At 43.9% G+C, this 21,790-nt stretch overlaps 1 pseudogene; it reads right to left on the reverse strand.

Moving 5' to 3' along the window:
- Positions 1-540: 540 nt before the first annotated feature.
- The window catches only part of LOC130851953 (GDNF family receptor alpha-2-like), a 95,990-nt pseudogene continuing 74,740 nt past the window's right edge, over positions 541-21,790 (reverse strand).

Raw genomic sequence — 21,790 nt, forward strand, 5'->3', positions numbered from 1 at the left:
TCTCTGGCTGAAGCCCTTCCCACACTGGATGCATGAGTAGGGCTGCTCCCCAGTTTGGATTTTCTGGTGCTTGATGAGGTGTGGCCTTTGGTTGAAACCCATCCCTCTCTCGACACACATGGAGGGCTTCTCCCCAGTGTGGCCTATCTGTTGCTGGATGAGGAATGAGTTCTTTCTGAAGCCTTTCCCACACTTGGCAGACATGTGTGGCTTCTCCCCAAGGTTGAATTTCTGGTGCTGGATGAGGGTGATCTTGGGCTGAAAGCTTTCCCACATTTGATGGACATGTAGGGCTTCTCCCCAGTGTGGAGTTTTTGGTGCTGGATGTGGTGCGAGCTCTGGCTGAAGCCCTTCCTGCGCTCAATGTGTAAGACTTCTCCCCAGTGTGGTCTTTCTGGTGCTGGATGAGGTGTGAGGTGTGCCTGAAGCCATTCCCATTCTGGATGCATGAGGAAGACTTCGCCACAGTAGGACTTTCTGGTGCTGGATGAGGTGTGAGTTCTGACTGAAGTCCTTCCCACACTTGATACATGTGTAGGCCTACTTCCCAATGTGGGCTTTCTTGTTCTGGATGAGTTTTGAGCTCTGGCTGAAGCCCTTTCCACAATGGCTGAATGGGTAGTGCTTCCTCCCATTGTGGATTTTCTGGTGCTGGATGAGATGTGAGCTACGGCTGAAGCCCTTCCCACACTCAACACACATGTTTGGCTTCTGCCCACAGTGGATGTTCTGGTGGTAGATGAGAGGCGAGCTCTGGCTGAAGCCCTTTCTTCACTTAACACGCATATAGGGCTTCTCCCCAGTGTGGACTTTTGGTGCTGGAGGAGGTGCAAGCTCTTGCTGAAGCCCTTTCTTTGCTTGACCCACATGTAGGACTTCTCCCCAGCTTGGACATTCTGGTGCTGCATGAGGTGCGAGCTCTGGCTGAAGCCCTTCCTGTACTCAATGCAAGTGTAGGGCTTCTCCCCAGTGTTTACTTTCTGGTGCTGGATGATGTGTGAGCTCTGAATGAACTCCTTCCCCACTGGGTGCATGTGTAGGGCTTCTCCCCAGTGTGAAGTATCTGGTGCTGGATGAGGTGCAAGCTCTGGCTGAAATCCTTCCAGCCCTGGACACAGGTGTAGGGCTTCTCTCCAGTGTGGACTTTCTGGTGGTGGGTTAGATTGGTGCTCCAGTTAAAGTTTTTCCCCCACTGGCTACGCTAGTGGGATTTCAACCCATATGGATGTTCTGGTTCTGAATGAGAGTTGAGGTCTAGCTGCAGGTTTTCCCACACTCGGTGCACTCACTGGGCTTCTCTCTAGGGTGAACTCAGTGGTGCAGGATGAGGCTGGAGGTGCAACCAAAGGTCTTCCCACACTCGTGACACTCATGGGGCTTGCCCGTTTGCATGCCCTGATGCTCGATAAGTGTTAATCTATTGCTGAAGGCCTTCCCACAGATGCTTAACGCTTCTGACTTCTCCCCCTTGTGGATGATCTGTTGCTTTCTGAGCATGGAGCTGTAGCTGAAGGCTTTCCCAATCACATCACTTGTAGGGCCCCCCACCCCCCATGGACCCTGTGATGATTAATGAGTTTGCACACCCAGCTGAAGGGTTTGCCACACTCAATATATGCATTAGGCCTCTTCCCTTTGCGGACCCTCATGTCTGATGTGGTTGGAACTCCACCTGAAGGCCTTCCCACACTCACTGCATTCATAGGACTTCTCGCTCCCATGGCATTTCTGGTGCTTTTTAAGGGTGGAGTTCTGGCTGAAGACCATTCCACCCTACGTACACATGTGCGGCTTATCTCTGCAGTGGGTCAGCTGGTGCCTGAGGAGGTCTGAGTGTGTTCTGAAGGGGCTTCCACGCTTGCCTGGGAAAGACTTCTGTCCAGTGTGTGCTGTCTGGTGCTGAAGACTGGGGCTTCTTTGGAAAGTTCTCCCACAGTCATTGCATATGAATGGGCTTTTGGCTACATGAAGGCCCTCAGAGCTGGTCAGGTCCACACTGCATGGGAAGCTCTGGCCATATATGTCATACGAATGTGGCCTCTGTTCCACAGGGGGTCCCTGACACGCCACTGGGCTTGGGCTCAGACAGAAGCTTCCCTCAACATCGTCACAGTCCACCTCTTTCTGTCCTGAGGGGCTCCTGAGAAGCACTTGCACTGGTGTGAAGTCCCCCTCCAGATAGGGGGACTGCACCTGTCTCTCATCCTCAGGGGCCCCCCTTTCTCTTTCTAATGCACCATCACTGAGTTCTCCAAGCTCAAGCTCCTGGGAAACTTCATTAGCGTAGTTTTCTGATATTACTGCCTGTGATTCCAGATCCTCAGAAACTTCTTCCTTCTGAAGAAACTCCTTGCCTTCAGTCTTGGTGTCTCAATCTGAAATGACAAACAGGAAACAGGGAAATACAGACAAGTCTGGGAGTGTGGGACACACTGGGGATGGTGGCCCCAGTTTTTTGAGGGAACTGTGGGGGGGCTGGCAGAACTGGGAACCAGTTTTGCATAGAAACTGAAAACCAACCCACATCTGCCCCCCAGCCCCACATCTCAGAAAAGCATCTGCAGTCTCCCTACTACATCTGGTGAAAATCCTGGTCTGAATCAAGACAGCCTCTAAGCTGTCCTTCCCCCACCCACAGCAGGCTGTCAGTAGGTCCTGCTGGCTTTACCTTGGAGTGTGTCCCAAACCCAGGTGCTCACCCTCCTGTGGCTCACTGCACATTATGCTGTTCGACATTGTAGCCATCTCCTGTTCCAGATGCACAAGCCTGGAGGCAGTTGCTTGGGCCCAGCTTTCATTTTCTTGGTGTTCACCACTGGCATCACCCATTGGGGGATGGCCCAGGCCAGCAGGGCCCATTCCTTTCAGGGACGCAGAAATGCCTCTGACTGCATGATGATGACTCTGGAATGTCAGATTCTGTCCCATTCAACAGAGAAGCCTTCCAAGACTGTGCCCCATCCTGCCAAAGCCACCTGTACCTCTCAAAACCTGCACTGGGACTGCACCCTGTTAGCTGGTACCAGGGTCCAACTGCCACATCCATCCTCTGTGACACAGCTGTGCCCAAGGCTGCTTGTCATCCTGGGAGGCTCCCCCTTTTCACACCTGAAGGACAAGAAAACTCTGCTGCTTGGATCTCTCTCTTGCTCTAACGGAGACACCCAGGCCACTCTGTCCTTTGCTCCTGTCTGGATGGGGAGCAGCTTGCCTGGTCTCTCTCCTTCCCCTCCCACCCACTGCAGCCTGGGAACAAGAGCACTTCCACATCCTCCCCCATTGCTCCTGCTGCTCCTGAGCAGGAAGGACCCGCTCACCTTAGAGTCTGCCCTCCCAATGGTCCTCACGCTCCCTCCTTCCCTTCCTCTGTCTTGGCTCAAACACCTCACAGGAGTGGACTTCTCTGACCACTGCCCCCAACAGGGCTCAGTCACAGGCCTGTGGCCACCCAGTGATGTTGAGTGGGTGGGTGAAGGACACCCCTTCCTACCTCCAGCCTCTTTCAGCCTGCTGCCCTCTGACCACCCTCTCAGTTCAGGATGACTGCCCCTCCCCACCTGGACCTTCTAGAATCTACCACCACAACAGCATTCTGTCTCCCTGCCTCAACTGGAGGCTTATGTTTTCCTTGGATCTCAATTCAGACCCAGCCTGGCCATATGCTCAGCCTGTCTGCCTGCCACTCCTAGGTGTCTGGTGGTGACAGTTTGCATTCTGGTCACCTGACTCACAGCTCAGCTAGAAACCCCTGCAGAGAGTCTGTGCCAGGACCCCTCCTTGGAGCTCGGCCACGTGCCCAGCACAGAGATGCAGGCACCATGCCTCTCCTCAAGCAGGTGTGTCATCACACACTGCACCTGGGCAACTATCTTCTCCCAGAGGCCTAGCACTGGGCCACGTGTGGGAGGGTCCACATGTTGCTGATCTCCCAGGAGTGACAGGGGAGGGGTGGAGACACAGTGAGGGCTGCAAGGACAGACAGGGAGGTCACTGCAGGAGACCAAGCTGTGGACAGGATGGCCCAAGGCTCACTACTTCCCTGCTGCACCCTAAGACTGACCCAGGGAGACCCCACCCTCTCCTGGTTGCATGTGGAGAAGGGATGGAGCTTTCCCATAAAGAGTCACAGAGGACCCATCTTGGGCTTTGTGGCTGCATGGTCTCTGTCCTGTGGTCTGTTTTGGTACAATACTTTAAAACCCCTGGACTTAATAGGTGGCGCAGTGGGTAAGAATCTGCCTGCCAATGCAGGGGAAATGGGTTCGAGCCCTGCCCTAGGAAGATACCACATGCCACGGAGCAACTAAGTCTGTGCACCACAAATATTGAGCCTGTGCTGTAGAGCCCATGAGCCACAACTATTGAGCCCATGTTTTGCAGCTACTGAAGCCCATGCTCCTGGAGCCTATACTCTGCAACAAGAAAGGCCACCGCAATAAGCCCATGCACCACAACGAAGAGTAGCTCCCACTCGCCACAACTACAGAAAGCCCGTGTGCAGCAGTGAAGACCCAACACATCCAAATAAATAAATAAATAAGTGTATAAAAAATGCTCTGAACCATTCTTTGCTTGAAGGCCATAAATGACTGGCTACCTGGATCTGGCCTGTGGGCCAGGGCTTGCTGACCCCTGATTGAGACAAGGTCACTGGTGTGGCTCACGAGGTGGCGGCAATGGGAACTGGTTTTGGGGCCAGAGCGAATGTTGACCTGGAAGGATTTTACTGGAATCCTAAAGGATTTTACTGAAGGAAACAAGAGTGAGTCCTGCAGGAGAGCATGATGAGAGGGCACTTTTGTTTAGCTAAACTGGATAAAATTCTTCTCTGCAACATAAGAACTATTGGAAAAAGTAATGAAAGTTCCCATTTTGCAAAGAAATATAAAGTCAGAAATACGGCCTCCCTTAAGAAAAATCTTTTTTAAAAAAAATTGGCTTTCATGGAGAAGGAAAAGATTTGAAGACAAATGCACTTGTTTGCAGTGTCTGTGCTGCCCCCACAAGTGTGACACCAACCGGAGGAAAGGGTGAAGACTCTGAGCCCTTCCAGCACACAGCAAACCTGTTTGATTTTCTGAGAGAAAGCACTAAAGACCTTTATGATTAGTTGCTTCCAGGTTTGTGAAAAAGTACTCCTGCCCAAGCCATGCCCATGAGCTCCATGTGTGGCTGTGGCTGCCGAGGGCCACGGCAGTGACTCACCAGTGTTCACCCTGCCATCTGCCACACAGACCCCAAGTGACCCCACACCCTCGGGTGGGGACTCTATTAGTTTCCCGTCTCTCAAGGGGGATCTGTTTTCATTTTACTTCATAGTTTATTGAGGTGAAATTCACAATTCCGTGGCATTGAGTACATTTACAGTATGTTGTGCAATCAGAATCTTTATCTTGTTCCAAGACATTTCCATCAGCCCAAAGCCCCTCTGCATTCGTTTAGGTCCATGTCTCCTGGTCCCCAGCTCCTGGTAACTGCCAATCTGCATTTTGTCTCCATGGATTTGTCTGTATGAGTGTAATCATAGGATATGGGACTTTTGATGTCTGGATTCTTTCTCTGAACCCAATATTTCTGCAGGTTCAGTCACACTGCAGCAGGTGTAAGAAGGGGGCTTCACTCCCTTTTATGGCTAAATAATATCCCACAATACAGAGGTAACACATTCAGTTTGTGCATTCATCCCCTGATGGACACCTGGGCTGTTGACACTTCTTGGCTATTGTGAATAGTGCTATGAACATGGTGTATATGTACTTGTTTGGGTATCTGCCTTGAATTGTTTGGGCATGTACCTAGCAGTGGAATTGCTGGGTCACACAGTAATGCTATGTTTAAACTTTTGAAGAACTGCCAAACTGTAATTCACAGTAGCTGGACCACTTTACATTCCCACCAGCAATGTATGAGGGTTCCAGTATCTCCACATCCTTGAAAGCTCGAGTGAATTATTTACTTTATTATGACAGCCATCCTCGTGGGTGTGATGTGGTAATCTTACTGGGGTTTTGATTTCATTTCTCAAGTCACTGGTGAATTTGAGCATCTTTTCATTTGCTTGTTGGTCATTTGTATATTTTTTTTTGGAGAAATGTTTATTCGAGTCCCTTGCTCTTTTAAAAAGTGGCTTGTTTGTCTTTTGTTGTTGAGTTGGAAGAGTTCTTTATATATTCTGGGTACTACACCTTTACCAGGTAGACAATCTACAAGGATTTTTTCCCGTTTGGTAGGATGTCTTTCCACTTTTTTCGTCATGTCCTTTCATGCCCGAAGTCTTTAATTTTGATGATGTCCAATTTACCTTTTTCTTTTGCTGTTCAAGCTCTCGGTGTCCTATGTAAGAATCCCCTGCCAAACCCATCGTTATGAAAATGTAACATTTTCTTCTAATGATTTTATGACTTCAAGTTCTTCTTTGGCTGTTGGAGGATTCTGACTTAATTTTTGCATATGGCATGAGGTAGGGGGCCAAGTTCATTCTTTTGCATGTGGAAACCCACTTGTCCCAACACCATTTATTTAACAGCATTCTCTCTCTTCACTGAATGGTCTTGACACACTGGATGAAAATCATTTGGCCTCAGATGTATGGGCTTATTTCTAGACTCTCAATTCTATTTCATTGATCTGTATGTTTATCCTATGTCAGTACCAAATTGTTGTGCTTACTGCAATTTTGTAGTAAGTTTTGAAACTGGGAAAAGTGAGTTCTCTGACTTTGTTTTTTTTCAAGCTTCTTTTTGTTACTTGGGGCACCTTGAATTCCATATTAATTTAAGGAACAACTTTTCCATTTCTGCAAAGGGCCGTTGGAATTTTGATAGGGATTGTATTGAATCTTATCTTGCTCTGGATAGCACTGACATCATAACACTATTCAGTCCAATCCATGCACATGGGATGTCTTTTCAATTATTTAGGTGTCCTTCCATTTCTTTTGGCAATGCTTTGCAGTTCTCAGCCAACACATCTTTCACCCACTTGGTGAAATTTATTTGCATATTTTTTTCCTTTTGATGCTATCATCAATGACTTGTTTTCATTTTCACTTCAGATTGCTCATTGTTGATGTACAGAAACACAACTGATTTTCTGTGTTGTACCCTAAACTTTGCTGAATTCATTTATTAGCTCTAATAGCTTTTTAGTGGATTCTTTGGGATATTCTATATACAGGATCATGTCTTATGCACATAGAGGTAGTTTTATTTCTTCCTTCCCAACTTGAACGCCTTTTACTTCTTTTTCTTGCCTGACTGCTCTGGTGAGAACTCCCAGTACAATGCTGAATAGCAGAGGTGAAAGCTGGTATATTTTCCTAGTCTTTGGGGGAAAAGCCTTTAATCTTTCACTAATGTATATAATATTAGCTGTGGGTTTCTCATGAATGCCCTTTATTGTGTTGAGGATGTTGCCTTGCATTGAGGTCTCTCAGTGTTTCTGCTGTGAAAATGTATTTGGTTTTGTCAAATACATTTTTTGGCATCAATTGAGATGATTAGAGCTTTCCTCTTTTATTCCATTAATGTGGTAAATGACACAGATTTGTTCTTATGTTGAACCACTCTTGTATTCCTGGGATCCATCCTACTTGGTCACAGGATATAATACTTTTAATGCCCTGTTGATTTCATTTTGCTAGCATTTTGTTGAGGGTTTTTCATATATAGCCATAAAATGTCTTCATATATAATTTTCTTGTCCTGTGATGTCTTTATTTGATTTTCCTTTCTCTTGTATAGTTTGGAAAATTTTGAGAAAACTTAGTATTAATCCTTTAAGTGTTTGGTAGAGTTTACCAGTGAAGCCATTTTGTCCTGGATATTTGTTAGTTTTTAAAGTTCCTGATTCAAACTTTAATTGTTATAAGTCTCTTCAGATTTTCTGCCTATTCTTGAGTCATTCCTAGTAGTTTATCTTTTCTTAGGAATTTATCTCTTTCAAAGTAGGTTACCTAATTTGTTGGTATGCAACTTTTTTTTTAAACTCCTTTTTGCTTTTGGAAGGTTAGTAGTAATGTCCCCACCCCATTTCATTTGATTTGTGTTATTTGTGTCTTCTTTTTTCTTGGTCATTTTAAAGGTTTGTCAATTTTGTTGATCATTTCAAAAAAAACAACTTTTAATTTCCTTGATTCTCTATTGTTTGTCCATTCTCTATTTCTGCTCAAATGCTTATTAATTCCTTCCTTCTGCCAGCTTTGGGTTGTTTGCTCTTCTTGTAGACCCTTAAGACATAAAGTTAGGTTACTGATTTAAGATCTAGGCCTTTACTGTTATAAGTTTCCTCTTTGGTATTGCTTCACCTCCATCCTGTAAGTTTTGTTAGTTTGTGATTTTGTTTTCATTTGTCTGTAGGTATGTTCTAACTTCCCTTGTGATTTCTTCTTTGACCAATTGGTTAAGACTGTGTGGTTTTATTTCTACATATATGTGAATTTTCCAGTTTTCCTGCAGTTAGTGGTTGCAGATGATACTTTACATTATTCCAACATTTATTGAGACTAGTCTTGTCGTCTAACATATGGTCTATGTTCGAGAATGTTCCATATGCACTTGAGAAGAGTCTGTATCTGCTCCCTTGCATATCTGTGTCTATTAGGTCTAGTTAGTTTATAGTGTTGTTCACTTTCCCTATTGAATTACTGAACTTCTGTTTCAATGTTTTTAGTGACTTTTGGAAGTGAGGTATTGAAGTCTCCAACTATTGTAGACGTATCTATTTCTCCCTTCAAATCTGTGTTCGCTCCATATATTTTGTGGTTCTCTTTTGGTGTTTACATTTATCACTGCTCTGTCTTGTTTTGTTAATTGACCCCTTTATCAAATACAATGTCCTCCTTTTCTCTTATAACAGTTTCTGACTTAGTTTACTTTGTCCGCTATTACTACACTCACCCCAGCTCTTTGTTAACTATTTGCATGGAACGTATTTTTCTCACCTTTCATTTTAAGCTTAATTATTTCTTTGGACCTAAAGTAAGCCTCCTGTAGATAGCATGTAGTTGAATCATGCTTTTTAAACTTTGTTGTGTCAATATCTGCCTGTTGACAAGATTTAAATCATTAGCATTTAAAGTAATTACCAATAAGGAAGGACTTACTTCTGCCACTTTGCTTTTTGAATCTTTTATTTTCAGTATCTTGGACCTTTTTGTGTCCCTCCTTTGTTCTTTTACAGTCTTCTTTTGTGTTTATTTTTTTGTATTGTACAATTTTGATTTTTAAAATTTCTTTTATGTATATTTTAAAGATGTTCTCTTTGTGGTATCACGGGGCTTATAATTAATATCCTAACATCCTAAAACAATCTAGTTTAGTTCTCCCTGCCCAGCTTTATTGAAACGTAATTGCCATATAACATCATGTAAGTTTACGGTGTAAAATAGGATGATCTGATACATGTATATATGCAAAATGATGATGTCCATAAGGTTAGTTAGCACATCCATCACCTCACATAGTTACTAGTATGTGTGTGTGTGTGTGTGTGTGTGTGTGTGTGTGTGTGATGAGAACTTTTAAGATCTATTCTCTTAGCAATTTCCAAGTATACGTTATTAAGTATAGTCACCATGCTGTACATTAAATCCCCAGAATAAAGCCATTGAGTTTGAACTGTTACCAACTTAGCCACAATAGCATACAAAACTCTGCTTCTACACGAATATGTTCCCACCTTTATGAGGTTGCTGTCACAAATGTATCTTTATATGTTGTATGTTCAATAGTAGAGGTTTATGCTTATTTTTATGCATTTGTCTTTTAAATCATATAAGAAATAAAGAGTGGGTTTATAAACCAAAAACACAATAATACTAGCTCTTACCCTTATCTATGTGGTTAATTTTTACCAGAGATCTTTAGTTCTTTGTATGGCTTTGAGTTTCTGTCTTATATCATTTTATTGTAACCTGTAAGACTGCCTCAGACACGTCTTACAGGGCAGTTCTATTGGTAAGAAACATAGTCAGCTTCTGTTTATTCAAGAATATCTTAACTTTGCCTTCACTCTGAAAGGTAAGTCTGTCAGATGTAGAACTCTTAGTTGACAGTTTCTTTCTCCCAGCAGTATAAATATGTCATCCCACTGCCTTCCAACCTCCAAGAGTTCTGATGAGAAACTGGCTGTTAACTTTATTGAGAATTTCTTATACAAGGTGGGTTGTTTCTCTGTTGTTGTTTTCAAGATTTAATCTTGGACACTTTGATTAGAATGAGTCTGGGTGTGGATCTCTTTGAATCGGTCTTAGTTGGAGTTTGCTGAGGTTTTTGGGCATGTATGTTCATGTCTTTCATGAAACTTAAGATGTTCTGGCCATTATTCAAATCTTCTTTTTGCCCCTTTCCCTCTCTCCCCTCTTTCTTGGCCTCCCATGTGTGTATTGCTTCCCTGGATGGGATCCCATGAGTTTGTTAGGCTCTGTTCACTTTTCTTCAACATTTTTTCTTTCTGCTCCTCAGACTGGAGGGTTTCAATTGTCTATCTTCAAGTTCACTGATTCTACTGCCTGCTCAAATCTGCTGTTGAAACCCTCCAGCACAGTTTTCATTTCAGTTGTTGTAATTCCCACATGTAGGAATTTTTTTTTGTTTTATTTCATTTTATATTTTGTTCTATTTTATTTTTGGCTGCACCATGTGGCATGTGGAATCTTAATTCCCCAATCTGCAGTGGAAGCATGGAGTCTTAACCACTGGACTGCCAAGGAAGTCCCAGCTCTATGACTTCGACTCTGTTTCTTTTTATAATAAATAAAATATAAATTGTATATTCATAATTATCTCTACTGATCTTCTCATTTTGTTCATACATAGGTTTTAGTTCTCTGTCCATGGTTCCTGTCAGATCTTTGAGTACATTGAAGACATCTGATTTACAGTTGGTCAAGTATCTGTGCTTCTTCAGGGACACTTCTGCCAATGAAAGTTTTTCCTTTGAATGGGCCAGCCATATTTCCCTGCTTATTTGTATTCTTTGTGAAAAATATTTACTGTGATAAGTCTGTTAAATCAGTCTCTTCTGCCTCCAGGGTTTGCTATTCTGAATCGTTGGAGGCTACAGTCATCTGTTCTTTTAGTTACCTTTCAAACCACTTTTGCAAAGACTGCATTCCTTGTCACATGTGGTCCCCAAGGTTTCTGTTTCTTTAGCTTGTGTTTAGCTACTGTTTGGAAGAAGTGCTCCTTGAACACTAACAGTAAAATAAAGATAATATACCTCTCCCAGCCGTTGTGCGTTGGATCTGCTGGGAAACAAACATTATTTATTACTCTGCCATGCCTTCCTACTTTCACTGATCTTGGAGATCAGCTACACGTGATGCTACAATCTTCAGAGGTCTTTTATGAGTATACATCCTATCCTGGGCATGTACTTGGCTTTCTAAATTCCCTGACATACGAGTGCTTATGAATGCCCTCATTTCTCCAACTTTCCCTCCTAGTCTTTCGGAGGTCAGCTCTACTGTTAAGTGATGTCCCAAGTAGCTGTGGGATTTTAGTTCACCTTTCAATGTTTTTGAGCCCACCACTTTTCTGCTGAGGAAGTTGTAACTTAGGCAACACAGAGACAAATACTTTGCATTGATTCTTTATCCAATCCCACACAGATAAGAACAAATAACATTTGAATAAGTTCTCTGCTCCCTCTGGAACCAGGGACCAGGCCCCACATCGGGAACACAGGCTGCTCACGTTTGATATACTGCTGAACCAGGGATTGTCTGTAAAGCCTTCCTTTTTAAGTTGCCTTTTTCTTGACTCAGCATTTGCTTGGTTGCTGTAAACATGACTGTTTTCTAGATTTCTGACAGTTGGTCCTGGTAGCCTCTACTTGTGGTTTTGTTTTTGTTTTCATTTTTCTTTTTAATAGTTTATGTGGAGGAAGGGGGTTTTGGAGCTGCCTACTGTACCATTTTGCTCTGTAGCAGCTATTAAAACATAGCTACCATCAACCTGTTTTTTTTTTTTTTTCCTGGAGCAAGATCCCTGGCCTAACTCACCATTCTCTGCCTGGCACACCTTTGGCCACCTGGCAGCAGCCTTGCCCCTCAGGGCCACTGCTTTGGCTCTGTCATATTTCTCATCCTCTAGCCAGCCACCTTCTTCCTCCAACACACCCATAACTGCCTTGAGCCAACTTTGCCTTTAGCCCAACCTTCCTTGGCCACACAGGGTCTGACCAGGGTACTCTGCCCAGATGTCCTGTGTGTGATACTAGGTCCCACATAGTTAAGAGTGTCTTCTTGTAAAACAGCCACCATCAGATTCCCAGTAAGGAAAACTAACAATGAATAACCATGATGATCACTGCTGAGAAGTTCACAGAAGAGGCGAGTTAGTGAGGGGTCTCCAGGAAGGACTCTCTGGTATCTGATGGGGATCGGAGCAGCTGGGCATTGTGAATGCAGCCAGGAGGGAACAGGGCCAAGACCTGGATTAGGGCAGAGACCTGAGGGCAGGGACAACCACCAGCCTGATGAGTAAGTTAGGCAGGGCTCAGCTGGTGACCATCATGTCACACCCCACTGTGTCAGGTGAGGAAACCAGTGTCCCACTCAGGGCACCAGGGAAGCCAGGTGCCAGGTCAATTTCCTCTCTGCCCTCCAGCCTTGGTTCCTCAAGCCCACAAAGTACTCTGCCCCTAATGGTGACATGGACACCTCCAGAGGTAAGTGCAGGGTGATGTGGACAAAGTCTCCCCAGAACAAGGGCATCTGTGGGAACTCATGCCTAGTACCTGGCTGCTGATGGTGAGGGGCGGGTGTGGCTCTGGGCTCAGCATCACCACAGCACAGGGGACCATGAAGTGCAGATGCAGGGTGGGTCACAGTAGGAGCATCACTCACACAGGCCTGGGTTCTGGGGGTCCAAGGGGATGGTCCAGGAACTGAGGGCTCCATTTCTACCTCTTCAGGGTGTACTCTGAGGCTTGGCATGGCTGGAACCTGGAGACCAGCAAGGATGCAGGTGAGTGTGCAGAGGGGCTAACTCCAGGGGTTCATCCACTCACAAGGCAGGGGTCACTTCCTCCCCCCCTGCAGCCTGAGACCTCAGGAAGGCCTGATGATTGATCCTACATTCCCTGATCCTGGAACCAAGGGAAGGGCCAGCCAGCCATGGGGATACAGACTCAACAGACAGGGCCACAGGTGGGAGGATGCGAGATGCTGACCAGAGGGCAAGGTGAGCACACATGCCTTGTGGGCACCACCTGAAGGGCCCAGGCTTGCCCTCATAAGAGGAAAGAAGCTCCCATGGACCCTGTGCTTGCTGTCGGCCACTCTGTGTTCCTGGCACAATGCTCTGAAGGGGGACCACCGGACCCATTCACAGGGGGAATGGCAATTCCAGAGGTTCAGCTTCCAGGGGTAGCCTTAGCTGCAGACATGCCCAAAATTATCACAGTGCCACTCTATTGTTTGGGCCAGAGTTGTTACCCCTGGCAGCATCCAGAGTGGGTGTCCCCACCCCCACTCTCCTGGGCTGTCCTCCCACTGCACCAGTGGCTCCCTCCCTGACTCCTCTTTAGCTCCCTCTTCACCCTGGTGCTCCAGGGTTCACTTCTGCATCTATACCAACTTCCTTGGTGAATCTGTCCAGTCCTGAGGCATCAAAATCCTTTATCCCATGAAGACTCTTAAAACTGGGCTCAGCTTTAAGTGGTCTCTCTGAGCAAGGACAGGACATTCCCACCCAGACAGATTCTGGGTACCCCCATGGATCAAGTTACTGATTTTCTTCACCCCTACCACTACCCTGTCTCTGTGCAAATGCACCACGCTCTTCCCAGCAGCCCACTTGGGAGTGGGGCGACATCCCTTGGCCCCTTATTCATACTGCACCATCAGCAGGTAGCAGTGAGCCCTCTGCCCTTCAGAGGTGGAAAAAATGAGGCAGGAAATGTTGGCAGAAGCCCACTGTACACACTGTGTGTCAATCCTTGGACTGAATTTCTCCTCTGGGACATTTTTTTCAGTGTTTTCAAAACACCCACTATATGCCAGGGTCTATTCCAGAATCAGTGTGACCATCATCCTCATGGATTTCAGTGGGGAGACAGATAACAGCAAATGCATCAGTGAGATGGGCAAGTGGTCTGTGCACAGGTAGCAGAGAAAGGGCAGAACCTGGGGCAGGTGGGCATTTAAACCAGGCCCAGAGAAGAGGGTTTAGGTCCTGGCTAGCTGGAAACGAAGAAGAAGGCGCAGGTGAGGTGGGATAGACTTGTGAACAGAGGTCAGAGGCAATTATTGGGGGACAGAGTATAAGACACCTTCACTGCCTGATCAAAGTGATGCACCAGCCATAAATTTCTACATTGGGAGACAGAACTGATGAAATATCTCAGGAAGATTCACCCCAGAAAGAGAGAAAGAAAGAAAGAATTCTTCTCTGAAATAAAGATTCCACGGCTGGAAGAAAGAAAGAAAGAAGGAAGGAAGGAAGGAAGAAAGAAGGAAGGGAGGAAGGAAGTAAAAGAAAGAATCCTCCTTTCTCATGAAAGAAAGAATGCAAGAAAGAAAGAATCCTTTTCTGTCATGAAAGAAAGAAAGAAAAAGAAAGAAAGAGTCCTCCGACACCCCACATCCAAAGAGAAAGGAAAAGCCACAATGAGATGGTAGGAGGGGTACAGTAGTGATAAAATCAAATCCCATAACCACTGGGTGGGTGACTCACAACCTGGGGAATAGTTATTCCACAGAAGTCCAGCCACTGTAGTGTGGGTTCTGAGCCCATGTCAGGCTTCCCCACCTGTTGGTCCAGCAATGGGAAGAGGAATCCCCAAAGAATCAGACTTTGCAGGCCATTGGGATTTGATTGCAGGACTTCCACAGAATTGGGAGAAACAGAGACTCCACTCTAGGAGGGCACACACAAAAAGGAGTGTGCACACTAGGACCCAGGGGCAAGTAGCAGTGAGCCCACAGGAAACTGACCCAGACCTACCTGCGTGTTGGAGGGTCACCTGCAGAGGTGGGGGATGGCTTTGGCTCACCACAGGGTTGGGGATGCTGGCAGCAGTGATTCTGGGAAGTGCTTATTGGCATGAGCCCTCCCGGAGTCCACCATTAACCCTGTCATAGAACCTGTAAGCCTCAGTGCTGGGTAGAATCAGGCCAAACTGCCAAAAGAGTGGGAACTCAGCCAGCCACAGGCATCAGCAGACAAGCAGATTAAAGTTTTACTGAGCTCTGCCCACCAGAGCAACACCCAGTCCTACCCACCACCAGTCCCTCCCATCAGGAAGCATGCACACAAGCCTCTTACATAGCCTCATCCACCAGAGGGCAAACAGCAGTATCAAGAAGAACTATAATCCTGCAGCCTGTGGAACAAAAACCACAGCCACAGAAAGATAGATAAAATGAAAAGGTAGAGGACTTTGTACTGATGAAGGAACAAGATTCAATCTTAGAAAAACAACTAAATGAAGTGGAGATAGGCAAGCTTCCAGAAAAAGAATTCAGAATAATGATAGTGAAGAGGATCCAGGACTTCAAAGAAAGACTGGATGTAAAGATTGAAAAGATAAAAGAAAAGTTTAACAAAGACCTAGAAGAATTAAAGAACAAACAGAGATAAGCAACACAATAACTGAAATGAAAAATATGCTGGAAGGAGCCAATAGCAGAATAACTGAGACAGAACAATGGATAAATGACCTGGAAGACAGAATGGTGGAAATCATTGATGCAGAAAAGAATAAAGAAAAGAGAATGAAAAGAAATGAAAACATCCTAAAAGACCTCTGGGATAACATTAAATGCACCAACATTCCCATTATAGGGGTCCCAGAAGGAGAAGAGAGAGAGAAAAGCCTCAAGAAAATGTTGGAAGAGATTATAGTCGAAAATTTCCCTAACATGGGAAAGGAAATAGTCACCCAAGTCCAGGAAGTGCAGAGAGTCCCAGACAATATAAACCCAAGAAGAAACACACCAAGACACATAGTAGTCAAACTGACAAAGAAAAATTATTAAAAGCAACAAGGGAAAAAAGGACAAATAACATACAAGGGAACTCCCATCAGGTTAACGGCTGATTTCTCAGCAGACACTCGGCAAGCCAGAAGGGAGTGGCACAGTATATTTAAAGTGATGAAAGGGAAGGACCTACAACCAAGAATACTCTACCCAGCAAGGCTCTCATTCACAAAGATCTCATTCAGATTCCCTGGAGAAATAAAAAGCTTTACAGACAAGCAACAGCTAAGAGAATTCAGCACCACCAAACCAGCCCTACAATAAGTGCTAAAGGAAGTTTTCTAAGTGGGAAACACAAGAGAAGAAAAGGAGCTACAAATACAAACCCCAAACAATTAAGAAAATGGTAATGGGAACATACATATCGATAACTACCTTGAGTGTAAATGGAATAAAGGCTCCAACCAAAAGACACAGACTGGCTGAATGGATATAAAATTAAGACCCATATATATGTTGTCTACAAGAGACCCACTTCAGACCTAGGGACACATACAGACTGAAAGTGAGGGGATGGAAAAAGATATTCTATGTAAATGGAAATCAAAAGAAAGCTGGATTAGCAATACTCATATCAGATAAAATTGTCGTTAAAATAAAAAATGTTGCAAGAGACAAGAAAGGACCCTATATAATGATCAAGGGTTCAATCCAAGAAGAGGAGATATCAATTATAAATATATATGCACCCAATATAGGAGCACCTAAATACATAAGGCAAATGTTTACAACTATAAAAGAGGAAATTGACAATAACACAGTAAAAGTGGGGGACTTTAAAGCCCCACTTACACCAACGGACAGATCATCCACACAGAAAATTAGTAAGCAAACACAAGATTTAAATGACACAATAGACCAGCTGGATTTAATTGATATTTATAGGACATTCCATCCAAAAACATCAGATGACACGTTCTTCTCAAATGCACACAAGACATTCTCCAGGATAGAGCACATCTTGGGTCACAAATTAAGCCTTGGTAAATTTGAGAAAATTGAAATCATACCAAGCATCTTTTCCAACCACAATGCTATGAGATTAGAGATCAATTACAGGGGAAAAATACTATAAAAAGCAAACACATGGAGGCTAAACAGTACATTATGAAAAAACGAAGAGATAACTGAAGAAATCAAAGAGGAAATCAAAAAATACCTAGAGACAAATGACAATGAAAACACAATGATCCAAAATCTATGGGATGCAGATGCAGCAAAAACAATTCTTAGAGAGAAGATTATAGCAATGCAATCCTACTTCAAGAAACAAGAAAAATCCCAAAGTAAAAAGTCTAACCTTACCCCCAAAGAAACTAGAGAAAGAGGAAGAAACAAAACCCAAAGTTAGTAGAAGGAAAGGAATCATAAACATCAGAGCCGAAATAAATGAAATAGAAACAAAGAAAACAATAGCAAACCAGTAAAACTAAAACCTGGTTCTTCGAGAAGATAAACAAAATTGATAAAACTTTAGCTAGACTCCCAACAAAAAGAGAGAGATGACTAAATCAATAAAATTGGATATGAAACAGGAGAAGTTACAGCAGACACCACAGAAACAAAAAGCATCATAAGAGACTACTACAAGCAACTATATGCCAATAAAATGGACAACCTGGAAGAGATGGACACATTCTTAGAAAGGTATATGCTTCCAAGACTGATTCAGGAAGAAACAGAAAATATGAACAGACCAATCACAAGCAATGAAATTGAAACTGTGATTAAAAATCTTCCAAGAAACAAAGTCCAGGACCAGATGTCTTCACAGGTGAATTCTATCAAACATTTCGAGAAGAGCTAACATCCATCCTTCTCAAACTCTTCAAAAAATTTCAGAGGAAGAAATACCCTCAAACTCATTCTACAAGGCCACCATAACCCAGATAAGAAAACCAGATGAAAGTACTACAGAAAAAAGGAAATTACAAACCAATATCACTGATGAATTTAGATGCAAAAGTCCTCAACAAAATACTAGCCAACGGAACCAACAACACATTAAAAGGATCATACACCATGATCAAGTGGGGCTTATCCCTGGAATGCAAGGATTCTTCAATATACACAAATCAATCAATGTGATACACCGTATTAAGAAAGTGAAGGATAAAAACCACATCATCACCTCATAGATGCATAAAAAGCTTTTGACAAAATTCAACACTCATTTATGATAAAAATTCTCCAGAAAGTGGGCATAGAGGGAAACTACCTGAACATAATAAAGGCCATATACAACAAACCCACAGCAAACATCATTCTCAATGGTGAAAAACTGAAAGCATTCCCTCTAAGATCACGAACAAGACAAGGATGTGCACTCTTGCCACTACTATTCAACATAGATTTGGAAGTCCTTGCTGCAGCAATCAGAGAAGAAAAAGAAATCAAAGGAATCCAAATTGGACAAGAAGAAGAAAAACTGTCACTGTTTGCAGATGACATGTTACCATACATAGAAAATCCTAAAGATGCCACCAGAAAACTACTTGACTAATCAATGAATTTGGTAAGGTTGCAGGATACAGAATTAGCACACAGAAATCTCTTGCATTTCTATACACTAACAGTGAAAGATCAGAAAGAGAAATTAAGGAAACAATCCCATTCACCATTGCAAAAAAAGAATAAAATACTGAGGAATAAACCTAACTAAGGCGATAAAAGACTTGTACTCAGAAAACTATAAGACGCTAATGAAAGAAATCAAAGACGATGCAGATAGAGAAATATACCATGTCCTTGGATTGGAAGAATCAACATTGTGAAAATGACTATACGACCCAAAGCCATCTATAGATTCAATGCAATTCCTGTCAAATTACCAACAGCATTTTTTACAGAACTAGAACAAAAATTCCTAAAATTTGTATGGAGACACAAAGGTCCATAATAGCCAAAGCAGCTGGAGGAGCTGGAGGAATCAGAATCCCTGACTTCAGACTATACTACAAAGCTACAGTAATCAAGACAATATGGTACTGACACCAAAAGAGAAATATAGATCAATGCAACAGGATAGAAGTCCAGAGACAAACCCACACACCTATGGTCAACTAATCTATGACAAAGGAGGCAAGGATATATACGATGGAGAAAAGATAGCCTCGTCAATAAGTGGTGCTGGGAAAATGGGACAGTTATATGTAAAATAATGAAATTAGAACACTCCCTAACACCACACACAAAAATATACTCAAAATGGATTAAAGACCTAAATGTAAGGACAGGCACTATAAAACTCCTAGAGGAAAACATAGGAAGAACACTCTTTGACATAAGTCACAACAAGACCTTTTTTGACCCACCTCCTATAGTAATGGAAATAAAAATAAACAAGTGGGACCTAATGAAACTTAAAAGCTTTTGCACAGCAAAGGAAACCATAAACAAGAAAAAATGCAACCCTCAAAAACTGGGAGAAAATATTTGCAAACAAATCAATAGATGAAGTTGATTTATATAAACAGTTCATGCAGCTGAATATCAAAAATATAAACAACCCAATCAATAAATGGGCAGAAGACCTAAATAGGCATTTCTCCAAGGAAGACATACAGATGGCCCGGAGGCACATGGAAAGCTGCTCAACATCACTAATTAGTAGAGAAATGCAAATCAAATCTACGAGATATCAGCTCACATCAGTTAGAATGGGCATCATCAGAAAATCGACAAACAATATATGCTAGAGAGGATGTGGAGAAAAGGGAATCCTCTTGCGCTGATGGTGGGAATATAAATGGATACAGCCACAATGGAGAACACTAGGAAGATTCCTTAAAAAACTGAAAATAGAATTTTCATATGATGCAGCAATCCCACTACTAGGCATATATCCTGAGAACACCATAATTCAAAAAGACACATGCACCCTAATGTTCACTGCAGCACTATTTACAATAACCAGGTCATGGAAGCAACCTATGTCCATCAACAGATGAATGGATAAAGAAGATGTGGTACACATATACAATGGAGTGTTACTCTGCTGTAAAAAGGCATGAAACTGGGACATTTGTAGAGACATGGATGGACCTAGAGACTGTCATCCAGAGTGAAGAAAGTCAGAAAGAGAAAACCAAATCTCGTGTATTAATGCATATATGTGGAATTTAGAAAAATGGCACAGATCAAGCAGTTTGCAAGGCAGAAATAGAGACATAGATGTAGAGAACAAACATATAGACACCAAGGGGGGAAAGCTGGTGGGGAGATGAATTGGGAGGTCGTGATTGCCATGTGCATATTACTAATAAGAAAAAAAATATTAAAATTTACAACTTAAATATATGCAGTTTATTGTATGTCAATTGTATCTCAATAAAAGTTATTGGAAAAAGAAACAAAAAAATAAAAATAAATTAAAAATAAATAAGATTTTAAAAATAAATAAAAAAAGGAAAGAAGGAAGCAAGCAAGCAAGAAAGAATCCTCCTCTGTCATGAAAGAAAGAAAGAACAAACAAATGAACCAAGGGTCAACACCAGCCTGGGCCTGTTTTTGTAAATCCAGGTTTATTGGAACACAGTGAGGCCCCATCACTTACATGTTGCCTCTGACTCTTCTCAAGCTTCAGTGGCCAAGTCGGTAATTGCAACCAAGATGGCATGGTCCATGAAGATTATCATACTTATTACCTGGCCCTTGACAGAAAAAGTTTGCTGATCCCCGAACGAGAGCAACCTTTCTGAGGCTCAGGCAAGTTCTGCGAGCTGATGGGTGGCCAAGCCAGAGTACACCCTCTCCAGGTATACCCTGACTTCTGGAGGAGAAAATATGGACTTGAACATGTCCTCAGCCTCCCACCTCATTGCCAGCCCTTTTTTCTGTAGGGAAGTCACAGGGCAGATGGTTCTGCTCACAAAGCATCGAGGTGACTCTGAACTCATTCCCAAAAGGTGGGGTTGGGGATCTGCGACTCTATCCCTGAAAGAAGTTCCCTGGGAGCAAAGCGGCTCTGGTCTAGACGTGAGCCCCACCAGGGACACCATGCCAGCATGCCTTCCCCAGCTCCCATGGCCAATCAAGGCATCCTGGTCTTGGGTGTGAGCTGGTACACCCACAGCAGTGGCATATCGTCTGCCTTCCTGCATAGAGAGGTGATGGCCACTCAGAGGACAGACTCCAGAGAGCGTGACGCTTGGATGTTCTGAAGCCAATGTCCCCAGCGACTCGCAGATCAAATCAACTCTGCTTTATGAACAGGAGGAAGTTTCCTTTTTTCTCTCCCCAGCCCCCTGACCTCTTAACTCCACTTGGCAATGTTTCCAAGAGCACAGTCCAGGGGCCTCATGGTGGGCCTTTCTTGTGTCTGCCACAGGGAATCCATGAAGCTTCTCGGGACATAGAGAGGAGGAGGAGGAAGGGAGACGTTCCAAGGACCGACCCCAGCACAGCTCCTCCCGCTGCCAAGACGAGGAACCCTGGCCGGCCAGGCAGAGACTGAGAATATATGGAGGCCCAGGGTCATGTGGCCACTGGGTGAAGGAAGGGGTGTGGCTGAGTGCCAGGTGCCTGGCAGGGTAATCCTTTTAATCCCAACACCCTTCTTATGAGGCAGGGCTGCTGGCCCCCTTTCAGATGAGACACTGAGGCTCAGCTTGGATGGGGTCACCCAGTTGGTGGTCAGCAGATTTGGAATTCCACTCCAGGTCTGCCTCACCCCCAAATGTATCCTCTTTCCAGCCCTGGAGCTGCCTGGCATCAAGAAGATCTGGTGGAGACAGCCAGGCCCAGCTAGTGGATCAAGTCCTGGGAAGGACTTGCGAGAGCAGTGTTGGGGGGTCCTGGGAA

Source organism: Hippopotamus amphibius, chromosome 4 (genome assembly GCF_030028045.1).
Source record: "Hippopotamus amphibius kiboko isolate mHipAmp2 chromosome 4, mHipAmp2.hap2, whole genome shotgun sequence".
Lineage (NCBI taxonomy): Eukaryota > Metazoa > Chordata > Mammalia > Artiodactyla > Hippopotamidae > Hippopotamus > Hippopotamus amphibius.